The sequence below is a fragment of the Rana temporaria genome, chromosome 2, assembly GCF_905171775.1.
Source record: "Rana temporaria chromosome 2, aRanTem1.1, whole genome shotgun sequence".
NCBI classification, from domain to species: Eukaryota; Metazoa; Chordata; class Amphibia; order Anura; family Ranidae; genus Rana; species Rana temporaria.
The window spans coordinates 128,572,401-128,587,317 of record NC_053490.1 but is presented as its reverse complement, the minus strand read 5'-3'; the positions used below and the strand labels follow the sequence as shown (position 1 = coordinate 128,587,317).

At 47.0% G+C, this 14,917-nt stretch overlaps 1 protein-coding gene across 3 annotated transcripts in view; it reads right to left on the bottom strand.

Moving 5' to 3' along the window:
* ZBTB39 (zinc finger and BTB domain containing 39) overlaps positions 1-14,056 on the bottom strand; it is a 36,999-nt gene extending 22,943 nt beyond the window's left edge. For all 3 annotated transcript variants that reach the window (XR_005747392.1, XR_005747393.1, XM_040340956.1), the window contains exon 1: positions 13,922-14,056. The gene's annotated coding sequence lies outside the window, so the exon portion shown is untranslated. The remainder of the gene's footprint in view (positions 1-13,921) is intronic.
* Positions 14,057-14,917: the final 861 nt, after the last annotated feature.

Sequence of the window (14,917 nt, the reverse complement as noted above, 5' to 3'; positions counted from 1 at the left end):
AAATCGCGGGCCAAAATCACAAAAAGTAGTACAGAAACTACTTTTTGAAATCGGTGCAGCGCCACATTTGCGGGGTCGCATTGATTAGGATAGTGCCATTGCTGGCAAATGCCACCGATTTGACATGTCAAATCGCACCAGTGTGAACCAGGGTTCAAGGATGATCAGTGGAAGCAAGATGCAATGAGCTCAATTTTGAGTGTCATGGCAAAGGCTTTGAATACTTATGTACATATGATTTTAATTTTTTTATTTTTAAGAAACTTAACAAACACGCTTCTTTCACATTGTCATTACGGGGTATTGTTTGTAGAATTCTGAGGAAAACAATGAATTGAATCCATTTTGGATTAAGTCTGTAACATAACAAAATGTGGAAAAAGTGAAGGGTCGTGAATACTTTCCAGATGCACTGTATACAGCTTTACATTGTACATTCACATTAGTCCCTGTCGCTCCTACAGCGCCTCAAAGATGTGGCTGGCAAGACATTTTTGAGCTTGCTGCCAGCACACACTGGAGTGAGAGGAGCGGCTCTTTCAGGGGCTTTGCAAGTGCTATTTTTAGCGCTATAGCGTCTGCAAAGCGCCTCAGTGTGAAAGTAGCCTTTAGCGTCGCACCAGACAGAGTCAGATTAGTGCCAGTAGCACCAACACCCACGCATGCACCATACACCTCCCTTAATAGTATAGTGTCTGAACGGATCAATATCTGAACTGATCAGATCCATACTAGCATCCCCAGCAGTTTAGGGTTCCCAAAAACGCAGTGTTAGCGGGGTAAGCCCAGATACCTGCTAGCACCCTCCGCCCAGTCCAGCCCAGCCCACCCAAGTGCAGTGTCAATCGATCACTGTCACTTACAAAACACAACTGCAGCATTCGCAGTCAGGCCTGATCCCTGCGAACGTTAACCGTTTTTTTGGTGGTGTTTGAAGCAGTCGCTGACAGTCAGGTGTTCTTTTTCCTGTGAGACTCACTACTGTACCAGTAAATTTAGAGGCCAAAATGTCCAATCGACAGTACAGTAGTGAGGAGGTCTACACTTTTCTGTGCCTGACAGATGAGAGTGAAAAGGAAGTCACTCATCTGTCAGAATCTGGCTCAGAATACGAACCAGTAGACAGCAGCGGCACCCTGACGATGGAGTAGTGGTCCCTGCCAAGGTCAAGCGTACCCAACCTTGTTCTTCTGCTGTTGAGGTGCAAGAACCACAGTACTAGTGCCGTTCATCCTTCTGGTGAACTGGCAAGCACCAGCAGCCTAGTACACCCTGGTCGTACATCCAGCACTGCAATATCACTTGGTGACGTGGCGAGTCCCATAAGTACAGTTCAAGCTGGTGAGGTGGCTAGCACAAGTAGTGTTCCACCGCCACCAAGAAGACAAAGACAGGCCAATCCGAATTGGGAGCCCACCACTTCTCCAGCACCCGTACTTCCCCCATTCACTGGCCAACCCGGAATTTAGGTGGAAACAGTTAATTTTGTGCCACTTGATTTTTATTCACTGTTTTTCAGATCTCTATAGATCTATTGTGGACCAAAGCAATTTGTATGCTGGTCAATTCATCGCTGCTAATCCCCAGGTGGCCCTTGCCAGAGATTGGATACCTATTACGGTTTCTGAATTTAAGACCTTCCTGGGCCCATCCTTTCTCATGGGCATAGTTAAAAAAAGTGAGCTGCGGTCATATTGGTCCACTGACCCAATTCACCATATGCCTGTGTTCTCTGCCTCCATGACCAGGACATGATACGAGCAGATCTTGTGGTTCAAGCACTTCAATGATATCATGAACTCTGTCATCCTCGGGGCAACCCTGCATATGATCGGCTTCACAAAATTCAGCCCCTCGTAAACCACTTCAACCAGCATTTTGCAGCATTGTTTACTTCCGATCAAGTTGTCTGCGTTGATGAGTCCCTGATTAAGTTTCTGGGCGCTTGTCTATCAAATACTATCTTCCCAGCAAGCGTGCCAGATATGGGGTCAAGATGTATAAGGTCTGTGACAGGGCAACAGGCTATACATATAGTTTTATGGTTTACAAGGGAAGAGATAGTGTCAGGGTTGAGTTCACCTGCTGGTGGCACTGGGGTTCACCTTACAGGTGGCTGCAGTCCCAGTGTCCACCAGCAGGTGTCTCCCAGAAGTCAGCAGGTTCTGATCAGCTGCCAGGTGGATATTTAAGGCTGCTTCTCCCTTCCCCCAGGGCGTCACTATCCTGTCTGCTTGCCTCCTTGCTACCAGCTTGTGCCTGATAACTTTCCTGAACCTTCCAGTGTCCTGATCCGTCCTGCACCCCTCTGCATTGTTCCATGCCCTTGTACCCAGTTGTGTCCCCTTCCTTGCATCCCTGTTGCCTTTGTCCATTATGTTGTAGATATTGTATATAGATAGCAGTTAGGTTCATTAGTTATTCTTGTTCTTGTTTGCTGTAGTGGTCTATGTTTTCACTTTAATGATAAATACTTTGTTTGGTCTCAGTTCCCTTGTGTAGCTACGTGTCTGGTAGTCTTAGCTGCTGACCCTGACAGAAAGTCACTTGGAGCCAGAGAATAATAACATTTTACTGAGCATTTCTAACTTAGAGTGGAACTCCACACAAAAGGGGAAGTTCCTCTTTTAAGTCCTTCTTCCCTCCCATATTTGGCATGTTATTTTATTGGGAGGGGAGCACGTACCTAGTTTTTGACAGGTATTTGCTTCCACTGCTGCTGGTTTCACCTCAGCAATCCGAGCTGAAGGCCCCCCCCGTCTTTTGAGACACGTTACAGGTCCCAGAATACTGCAGGACCATTTACAAAGCAGCCGGCTGCCCACAGTAGAATTCCGGCGCCAGCAACTAGTGTTGCACCAATACCACTTTTATAACACCTAGTACCGATACTTTTTTCCAAGTATTCACCGATATCAATTACCGATACCTATTGCTTAGAAGGAATAGGTAGAGGGTTTTTTTGGGAGGTGGGGGGGGGTTGTTAGGGAGTTGGGTGAGGGCAGGGGGTAGTAGAGGGGTAAGTGAGGGCAGGGTAGTTGAGGGTGGGGTAAAATAGGGATTGTGGGGTGGGAGAGTTGGAGTGGAAAGGGCTGTGATTGCTGGGGGGATAAGGATGGGGATGGGAGGGTCATTGGGAGACATAGGGGGAGAGGTGATATAGCTGGTGGAGGGAAGGAGGAGGCAACAGGCAGAAGTGACTGCAGACATGGTACAGGAAACAATCAGAGACTGGGGACATAGTACAGGATACGATCTGAGACTCCCCATGGTCATCATAGGAAATAGAAAAGTATCCAGCCATTCATTCGCTGTAATCACAGCTGAAGTTCTAAAACATTAAAACTTTTGTAACTTCTGTTCTGTATTCTTCTGTAACATGCTCATCATCTTTCTTGTAATACCATTGCAGGTTACCAGCCAAGCCCGATTCCCCCCCAGCACAGATGAGCCAAGCCTGCCCAAGCACAGCCCAGCCAAGACCACACCCGCAGGAGCACATCCGAACCGGCCCCCTACCCAAGCACAACTGAGCCAAGACTGCCCCCCGCACGACCACAAACCCGAGCCTGCCCGAGCATAGCTGAGCCAAGACCGCTTACCCGCACAAGCACACCTGAGCCCCCCCTCCACCAGGGACTGTATGCGTGAGGGAGACAGGAGCAAAGACACAGCACTGCACTGGGAGTTGGAGGTGGCAGAGGAGGCTGCTTAAAAGCTGCCACTTCTTGTATCAGCTTCAGATACAGATACTCACAATGCTTAGTATCGGCAACCGGAAGGCTAGCGAAGAACTAGACTGGGTGAGGACAGCGCTGGATCCCTGAACAGGTAAGTGTCCTTTTATTAAAGGTCAGCTGTTACAGTATTTGTAGCTGCTGGCCCATTTTTTTTGCCCAGACTGGACCTCCTCTTTAAAGAGCATGCAAAACATACATTTCATATTCCTGATATGTGCCTGCTGTACCATGTACTTGTATGAGAAAGTATCCTGTTCTCTTTGTATTGCTTTCTCTGTGTGAAATTCCTGGTGTTCCTGCCAGTCCCTCTGCTTTTCTATTAAAAACTGACCACACTAAACAGGAGCGCATATCATGCTCAGTTCTCTAGCTGTGCTGAAAACTCAGCCTGCTCCCCTCCAATAATCAGACTTATCCTGACACCCTCCCCTGCACAGCCCGATCAGTGTCCCGCCATTTCTCCTCCTTCAACTTTAACCACTTGCCGACCGCCGCCTGTAGATTTACGTCGGCAGAATAGCAAGGCTTTGCAAAGGGACATACCTATATGTCCTTTTTAATTTGTCAACATGCGGGCGCGCACCTCTGCCGCAAGCTCCGTGACCATGCACACGGGACCCGATGTCCGCCGGTATCCCGCAATCGTGTCACGGAGCTGCAGAACAAGGCATTTCCCTGTTCTGCCTAGTGACAGGACAGTGATCTACTGCTCCCTGTAATCGGGAGCAATAATCAATGTCGTGTCACTCGTAGCCCAGGCTCCCCACAGTTAGAATTATTCCCTAGAACACACACTTAACCCCTTTGTTAACCCCTTTGTTGCCCCCTAGTGGTTAACCCCTTTCCTGTCCATGACATTTACACAGTAATCAGTGCATTTTTATAGCACTGATCACTGTATAAATGACAATGGTCCCAAAATAGCATCAAAAGTGTCCGATGTGTCCTCCATAATGACTCAAATACCACCAAAAGAAAGCTCTATTTGTGGGAAAAAAGAACGTCAATTTTGTTTGGGTGCAACGTCGCACGACCGCGCAATTGTCAGTTAAAGCGACGCAGTACCGAATCGCAAAAAATGGCCCGGTCATTGGGCAACCAAATCCTCCGGGGCTGGAGTGGTTAAAACCCACTATTCCTGTTGCCACATATATGCGTTGGTGGTTGTAATAGGTTAAATAATGTTGCGTTTTTGTTAACCACTTGCCGACCGCCCACAGTACATTACTACAGGTGGGCGGCATGTACAGGCAAAGCGACTTACCCGCTATGTGATCACATGATTATAATGTCAACAAAGCTGTTATGAATCAGCGTGAATTTTTTTTTGTTAACATGCTGTCAGAAGTCAGTGTCCCTGATCACTGCCATACCAGTCATATCATGTGACAGTACAGGGGAAAAAAAAGAAAAAAAAAATTATTTAATTTCTTCATTTTCCAAAGAATTGTGACAAAAAAAATAATTCAAAAAATGTGTCATGCATCTTACTAAATACCTTAGATCATGGGTCTTCAAACTACGGCCCCCCAGTTGTTCAGGAACTACAATTCCCATCATGCCTCGTCATGTCTGTGAATGTCAGAGTTTTACAATGCCTCATGGGATGTGTAGTTCCACAACAGCTGGAGGGCCGTAGTTTGAGGATCCCTGCCTTAGATGGTCTACTTTCTAAAAAGGGGTAATTTGGGGGGGTGTTTGTACAATCCTGACATTTTAAGGGAACCAAGGAATGAGATCAGCCGTCATTACATCAAGGTTTCAAATATATACATCATAGTTTGTTGATGCTATAACTTTCCTACAGACTAAATAATATATGCTTATTGAGAAATTAGATTTTTCGATTTTCATTTTATTGGATATGTTTTATAACAGAAAATACTGTTGATTTTTTCCCCCCAAAATAAAAAACCCAGAGGTGATCAAATATCATCAAAACAAAGCCATATTTGTGTTAAAAAAAAATTAAATATATAAAATGTCATTTTGGTACAGTGTTGCTTACAGCATTTGCACAGTGTACAGCATTAACTGCGCAATTACCAGTTAAATTAGTGTAGCGCCAAATAGCAAAAAAATGGGCAGGTCATGAAGGGAGAAAAATCTTGCGGACCTCAAAACGGTTGTAAACCCTGAAATAACGGAAAATTGAATACTCACCTTTCCATAATTTTCCTTTCCTGGTGCCTACCCATGGCAGCATACCAATGGTTGATGGCTCCGCCCTCGATCAACCCACAGGACCACGTAACTCTATAAAAGAAATAGTTACTACCCCCCTCAGGTATTCTTGTAACTAGTTTCAGAACTTTAAGGTATATAGAAGGGAGGGTGTATGCTGCCATGGGTAGGCACCAGGAAAGAACAATTACGGAAAAGTGAGTATTCAAGTTTCCTGGTGCCTCCATGGCAGCATACCAATGGTAAATAACTCACTTACAGGGAGGGTACTGCAATAATAAATGTAATGAGTTTACAGAACTGATAGCTCCAAAGTCCTTCTCCCAAAATCTCGGGAGGTGAGGACCGCCGGATCTAGGCTATAGTGCGACATGAAGGTGTTGAAGGATGACCAACTAGCCGCCCTACAAATTGTATCAGGAGAGACCCGAGCCAAAGCCGCCCAAGATGAAGCGATTCCCCGCATTGAGTGTGCATTCACCGCATTTGGGACTGGAAGACCACTAGCCCGATATGCCTTTTGGATTAGTTTTACGATCCAGCTAGCCACTGTTGTCTTGGAGGCCGCCATTTCCTTGCTTGCGCCCTTGGGAATAACGAATAATCGTTGATCCTTGCGGAACTGTCGCGTAAGTTCTAAGTAACGTCTCAGGGATCTGGCTACATCCAATTCGTGCAGTTTTGAATACCTGAGGGGGGGAGTAACTCTTTCTTTTATAGAGTTACGTGGTCCTGTGGGTTGATCTAGGGCGGAGCCATCAACCATTGGTATGCTGCCATGGAGGCACCAGAAAACTAAAATACTAGCACAGCATTATGAAATACTCACCTTGGAACAAAGCCTTCCAACGCTGTAAAGTCTCCGCTGAGAGGGCTGACATATTCCCCCTCTCTGTCTTCCGGGTTCACGAACTCCGGCTATGTGATTGGCCAGAGCCACAATGACGTCACATTCACGTGGGAGCCACCGGTTTTGGCACGGGCTCTCAAGGTTCAGCACTGTAAGCCTGACATTTAGAGCGCATGTGCCGATGATGTCATCAGCTACATGCACATTTTGAATATCTCCTAAACTGTGCAAGTTTAGGAGATATTGACATTACGTACAGGTAAGCCCTGTTTTAGGCTTACCTGTAGCTACAAGCGGTAGTACAGAATTTACTACCACTTTAAGTGGTTAAAAGGGGAGGGGGGATTACAATGCCCCAAACTTTGATTTTACAGTGAAGGCAGTTTTAACCAGTTGAGACCCGCGCTATGGTCGAAAGACGTCCACAGCGCGGCTCTCAACTGCCGGGTGGACGTCCCTGGACGTCCTGCTGTTGTTGTTCCCCGTGCGCGCCGCTGGGGGCGCGCAGCGGGGAAACAACGTGCCCGGCGCATCCCTCGGGAGCCGATGCGAGTGCCTGGCGGCCGCGATGTCCGCCAGACACTCGCGATCGTCAGTAAACACAGCCGGTAACACACCAGGACGTGGAGCTCTGTGTGTAAACACAGAGCTCCACGTGCTGTGAGGGAGAGAGGAGACCGATGCTGTGTCTCTTTACATAGAGACACAGCATCGGTCACCTCCTCCAGTCACCCCCCTCCCCCCACACAGTAAGAACACAATGAGGGAATACATTTAACCCCTTCCTCACCTCCTAGTGTTAACCCCTTCACTGCCAGTCACATTTATACAGTAATTAGTGCATTTTTATAGCACTGATCGCTGTGTAAATGTGAATGGTCCCAAAATTGTGTCAAAAGTGTCCGATACGTCCGTCGCAATATCGCAGCCCTGACAAAAAAAGAAATCGCAAATCGCCGTCATTGCTAGTAAAAAAAAACAAAAAAAAAAAACATAAATCTATCCCCCATTTCGTAGGCACTATAACTTTTGCGCAAACCAGTCGCTTATTGCGATTATTTTTTTTTTTTTACAAAAATATGTCGAAAAATACGTATCGGCCTTAACTGAGAAAAAAAAAAGTTTTTTTTAAAAAAATTGGGATATTTATTATAGCAACAAGTAAAAAAAAAATATATTTTTTTAAATTGTCGCTCTTTTTTTGTTTATAGCGCAAAAAATAAAAACCGCAGAGGTGATCAAATACCACCAAAATAAAGCTCTATTTGTGGGGAAAAAAGGACCCCAATTTTGTTCGGGAGCCAAGTCGCACGACCGCGCAATTGTCAGTTAAAGCGACGCAGTGCCGGAAGCTGAAATTTTGCCTGGGAACGAAGGGGGTTTATGTGCCCAGTAAGCAAGTGGTTAAAGGATAAGTTAGTTCACCTTATATAACATGTTACATCCATATTCAGGGTGTTATGCCGCGTACACACGATCATTTTTCGGCATGAAAAAAACGTTGTTTTAAAAAAAAATAATTTAAATTGATCGTGTGTGGGCTTCACATGATTTTTCGGGTTCTGAAAACTACAATTTTGCTCAGAAGCAAGTTATGAGACGGGAGCGCTCGTTCTGGTAAAACTACCGTTCATAATGGAGTAAGCACATTCATCACGCTGTAACAGACAGAAAAGCGCGAATTGTCTTTTACCAACACGGAATCAGCTAAAGCAGCCCCAGGGGTGGCGTCATCCGCATGGAACTTCCCCTTTATAGTGCCGTCGTACGCGTTGTACGTCAACGCGCTTTGCTAGAGCATTTTTTTAAAACAATGGTGTGTGGGCAACGTCATTTTAATGATGAAGTTGGAAAAAACTTTGTTTTTTCTACATGCCGAAAAATGTCGTGTTTTTTTTTAACCCAAAAATGATCGTGTGTACGCGGCATAACATGTTACTAAATTAGCAGTCCCGCACCTCCCCAAGCCAGCATTGTGACAGCGGGCAGGGGATTTGCTCCCTGCACCTGCTACCATCATTTTTTTTAAAGCCCGACCGTGCAAAGTCTGTCCCTTCACAGAGTTCTGTAAATGAGAGAACCACAACTACCATCAACCATTGCAACTGACAGCTTGTAGTTCTCAAGGAACTATGAAGGCACTGGTGGGAGATCTAGTAGTTAATTGATTATAATGCCGCGTACACACGATCATTTTTCGGCATGAATTTTTTTTTCCAACTTCATCATTAAAACGACGTTGCCCACACCATTGTTTTTTAAAAATGCTCTAGCAAAGCACGGTGACGTACAACGGCACTATAAAGGGGAAGTTCCATGCAGGTGACGCCACCCTTGGGGCTGCTTTAGCTGATTCCGTGTTAGTAAAAGACGATTCATGCTTTTCTGTCTGTTACAGCGTGATGAATGTGCTTACTCCATTAAGAATGGTAGTTTTACCAGAACGAGCGCTCCCGTCTCAAAACTTGCTTCTGAGCATGCGCGGGTTTTTAACGTCGTTTTAGCCCACACACGCCCATTTTTTACAACCCGCAAAACGACATTGTTTAAAACGTCGTTAAAAAATGCAGCATGCTCCCATTAGGAAGTGTCACCCCCTCTATTTGTCCTGTTTACAATGATCACCGAAAATAAAAGTGAAGGAAAAGTCCAAATTTTGAGTTTTCATTAGAAGAATAATAGAGAGGAAAACTTCCAATGGGGACACTAGTACTGGCGACACCCTGAGATTCCCTCTGGAGATATGGCTTCTTACTTCCTGTTTTTGCTATGGGACAGGAAGAGAAGGGAAATCTCCTTGAGCCCTGTTTCACACAGGTGATATTTGGCATGTCAAATTGGTGGCATTTTCCGGCAATGGCACTGTCCTAATCAGTGCGACACCGCATCTACGGCGCTTCACCGATTTCAAAAAGTAGTTTCTGTACTACTTTTTGCGATTTCAGCCCGCGATTTACATTGGCATCTGTGTAATCGCGGCCAAAATCGGGACTGACAAGCGGGAGTGAAATCGTGCGAGTTCAGCTGAATTCGCACGGCTTCACTCTCGCAGCTCAGTGTGAACCTGGGCTAAAAGGTCCTTTTACATGGGCAACTTCCATAAAGGGGATGGCTGACGAGTCCGCTCAGTTTATGCAAAGCAGGCATGGACAGACCCCACTCTGCTCTATGGAGTACCCAGGAGTAAACAGACTCTGCCGTCTGTTTATACCAGGCTGTCTCCTATCCAGTCTGCCCAAATGAAAGAGGAAGCGGTGCTCCTCCATTTTTTTTTTTTTTTTAGGGGGCCCATTCAGCCCCAGAGGAAAGCAGATGTAAACGTACGCAAGTCCAATCACACCTGCCTGTCTATAGGAATACATTGATCAGGTCCATCTAAAAAACTGACAGGAGGACCTGATCGTCCCTGTGAAAAAAAAAGTTTTGCCTTTATTTCTGCGTAAAGCTTTGCGTTTTTCACCCTAATGCATCCTATGCATTAAGGTGAAAAAACATCTGATGCTTACAGTCCCCCCAGCCCCTGTTTGCTTACCTGAGCCCTCGAAAGTCCCGCATCGAGAACACGCTGGCTTCTCAGCTCTTCATTGGATAGATTGATAGCAGTGCAGCCACTGGCTCGCGCTGCTGTCAATCAACTCCAATGACGAGAAGGCCGGGGGGCAGGGCAGAATCCTGTAGTTGGCGGCTATGGACGCCGAAAAAAGGACTCTGGAGCGTGCCCGCAAGGTAACCCCCTTGGGAAAGCGCTTCCCAGGGGGGTTAGCTGATGCGGGGGAGAGCCGAGAAAGCTGCAGAAGGACCCAAGAAGACGAGGATCAGGGCCACTCTGTGCAAAACGAGTTGCACATCGGAGGCAAGTATGACATGTTTGTTATTTTTTATCAAACCTATAGTACCCCGTTAAGGCCCCATATGCATGATGTTATGTGGAATGTTAGACCTTGAGCGTATCCTATTCTTGTGCGTTGTACATTTATTTCAATGAGCTGCCCTATGCGGGGGGAAAAAAAAATCTTCCTGCCCCTTTTTGAGTTTCACAAAAGTGTCATGCATCTGACTGCTGTATTTAGGGTGCCATTGTCAATGAATGACTCTCACCTTTCTAGCGATCCCTCGCCGTCATCTTCTCCTGTGTGCTGGTTTTCAGCCATTTACATTTGCCAGCGCGGGATGACGTCACTCTTGCGCAGGAGCTTTTCATCCCAGCACACATGGGAGCGAGCCGGCTGCTGTAAGCCAAGCATGTTCCTCTCAGTTTACAGTCCGAGGATCGCTGTTAGCAAGGCAAGTAGGTGACATTGCGTGTCTCAGCTGCAATAAAAAAAGCCTGTCTGACCACAGTATGTATGCATTATGCAGGTTTCATGCACACTGTGGTTGTAAACCGCAGCAGTAAAAAAATAAAAATTCTTCTGTAAGGCAACTGCATAATTTGCTTGTACTAGCACATTATGAAATACATTTAGAATGAAGTCCTCCAGCATCGTATCCACTGTGAATATCTCTTAGGGCTCTTTCACACGGGCGGCCTGTTTAGGTCTGAAATGGGCGCTCCGTGATCCTCTATGGAGCCGCGGATGTCAGCGGTGACATGCCTGCTGACATCCGACCCGCCAAAGTGTGACGGAGGAAAAACCTACTTTTTTTTTATAGGTCTGGCAGGTCGGATGAACACGGACAGACGGTCCGTGTTCACCCGATCCCCTCACAGGGGAGAGCGGAGAAAAGACAGGGCGGTCCCTGCACAGTGTGCGGGGACCGCCCTGTCATCCGCCGGCTCAGCGGGCATCAACGGAGCAAGCGGAGGTTCACGGGGCGGATCATTACTGATCCCCCAGTGTGAAAGGGGCCTAAAAGGCCCTCAAAGTCGCAGGACAAGTCGCACCCCAGGTTTCCCGATCATATCTGTGCACCTTCTAAGTAGCTTCTGCACTACGTTGGTCTGACTTTCATGCGACCTGAGGTCCACAGACCTCAATGTAAACACTCAAAAGTCCCACCTGCATGATATTGATGCAATTTGTGTGCGACTTGTGAGAAGGAATGGCGGCGATGAAAAAACAGTGTGGGGTCCCCCCTGAAACCATATTAGACACTTATCTGAGCATGCAGCCCAGCAAGTCAGGAAAGGGGGAGGGGAATGAACGAGCACCCCCCCCCCTTTCCCTTAAAATCCATACCAGACCCGAAGGGGGATTCCACGCCATTTATTTTTAGTTGCCAACATTCTTTTTTTATACCATGCTGTCAGCAGGGAACCTCACTGACAGCTGATGAGTCATCGGTTGTGAAGAACGCGGCGGCCGGCTTCCTAGTCCACTCCTTAACAACCAACTAGGTAATCTTCACATAGAACTCGAATAGGTCGATCAGTGTTCGATCCCCCCAGTCTGTAAAAGCACCTCTATGTAGGCCAATGTGTCCATATACACGTGTTTACAGGCATGTTAGAAAGTTACGCTCAGGAGGAGCCAAAGAGCAGAAAAAGCATTAAGGCTGCATTCACAGCTTAGCGCGGCGTTTTGTACCTCGATTTGCCGCGACAAATTGCGGCGTTTTGTACCGCGATTTGCCGCGACAAAACGCGTTGTTTTTAACCCCGGTTTTTAACATGTCATTGTCGGCTATGACAAACGCCGAAGCCGCCTGATTACGCGTGACAAAAAAGGGTCCGGGACTTGTTTGAGCTTCACGCGATCAGCGTTTCGGCGCGGAGATGTGAACCATCTCCATAGACAACAATGTTATTTTTCCCCTCCAGCGTATCTGAGCGTCGCGCTTCAGGCGTTTTGTCGCTCAGGTGTGAATGGAGCCTAAACGTTTCAGTGTCGCTGCACCCCATTGGCCGGAATAAATTAACATTCTGACCAATGGAATACACTTGATGTATCTGAACGCAATATGCAGTTATTGGGCTAGATTCAGAAAGATTTCGGCGGGCGTAGCGTATCTCAGATACACTACGCCGCCGTAAGTTAGAGCAGCAGGTCCTGTATTCACAAAGAAGTTGCGCTCTAACTTACGGCGGCGTAGTGTAACTGGGCCGGCGTAAGCCCGCCTAATTCAAAATAGGCTGGTTGGGGGCGTGTTCTATGCTAAATACTGTTGACCCCATGTATTTGCAAGCGCCGTCCGTGGACATATCCCAGTGCGCGTGCTCCAAATTACGCCGCAAAGACTCATTGGTTTGGACGTGAACGTAATTTACGCCCAGCCCCATTCACGGACGACTTACGCAAACGACGTAAAACGTGAAAATTTTTACGCGGTTCCGACATCCATGGCTGCGCCATCTTTTTGGTGGTTTATCTTCACGCCTGAAAACGCCTTACGTAAACAGCGTATCTTTACTGCGACGGCCGGGCGTACGTTCGTGAATAGGCGTATCTAGTCGATTTATATTCTAGGCGTAAATCAGCATACACGCCCCTAGTGGCCAGCGTAAATATGCAGTTAAGATACGACGGCGTAGGAGACTTACGCTGGTCGTACCTTAGCAATATTTAAGCATATCTCAGTTTGAGAATACGCTTAAATATAGGACGGCGCGGATTCGGAACTTACGACAGCGTATCTACTGATGCGCCCGTCGTAAGTCTATGAATCTGGCCCTTAGTTTTTTTTAAGCTGCTCTTCTCCGCCAAGGAGTTGTGTTCAGAGTTCCAGGAGACCTAAATATGCACCATGAGCCCCCCTCAAGTCTTTTACACCCACATAATTCAGAACACAGAGCTGAACAAAGCCTCCATCACTTGGCTGACATGTACAATGCCCCCCATTTCCATCACTAGAAGAAGAGGCGTGCAGCAACCAATCAGACATCAGCCTGCTGAGGGGCGATCAGTGAAAAGCTGAATTCTGATTGGTTGCCATGGGTTACAGCATTTCTTTTATTCGCCTTGCTCTATGTACACAGCAACACTGACAAGCCTCTGAGTACCGAACACACCGGAGTACAGGGCTGTGAGGACAGGTGTCCGGGCCTACGGCCAGCTCTACATCAGTGTATACAGGGTGTCCTCTCCTCTCTGCTTGTCATACAAACATCCCACATTCCGGGGAGGCCTCTCACCACACACTCTCCTCCTCCTCACCCTGGTTATATTAAGGCGCCGACACCAACCGCGCACCTAAATATAACGCTCACCTTAACGGAGTCTCTTCGGTGCCTCACCGGCAGAGTACACAAAGGCAGCTCAGCAGCTCCGGCCTCCGTACAGGATGACGAGAGCGACCCCGTCCAGAAGAAGAGCGACATTATCACACTCCGTATAACCCCCAAGGCTATAACAGCGCCACCTGGGGGTCGGAGGATGAATTAGTAAGAAGAGAACTTGGAATGGATGGAGTAGTGTTTAAAAGACTAGGAATGGCAAGGATGGAGTAGTATACAGGCATACCCCACTTTTAAAGCGGGGGTTCACCCAAAATTCAACTTTCTGCCATTAGATCCAGCATACTGCTGACATCTGCAGTATGCTGGGGTTTTTTTTTTGTACTTATCGTTTTACCAGCCTTTGTTATCCGGCTCTGAGCGGGGATTCCTTCCGGGTATAGGCGTTCCTAAGCCAAGCAGAGTTGATTGACGGGCTGCTAAAGCGCGTCACGCCTTCCGAAAATACTCAAAGCGACACTCAAGTGTTTACAGCGCCTGCACAGTCAGCTCTACACGGCAGGCGCCGTAAACACCCGAGTGTGACTTCGAGTATATTCGGAAGGCGTGACGCGCTTTAGCAGCCCGTCAATAAAATCCGCTTGGCTTAGGAACGCCTATTCCCCACAGAAATCCCCGCTCGGAGCCGGATAACAACGGCTGATAAACGATAAGTACAAAAAAAACAGCATAATGCAGATGTCAGCAGTGTGCTGGATCTAATGGCAGAAAGTTATTTTTGGGTGAACCTCCACTTTAAGTATACAATGGGGTTTATTTACTATCGCTGGAGAGTGCAAAATCAGACTCACTTCTGCATAGAAACCAATGAGCTTCCAGGCTTAATTGAACAAGCATGAGGTTAGAAGCTCATTGGTTTCTATGCAGAAGTGAGCCTGATTTTGCACTCTCTAGTGATGGTAAATAAACCCCATTGTGTACTTAAAAGTGGGGTATGCCTGTATTGTGATGCACGCCTAGCCACTTAAC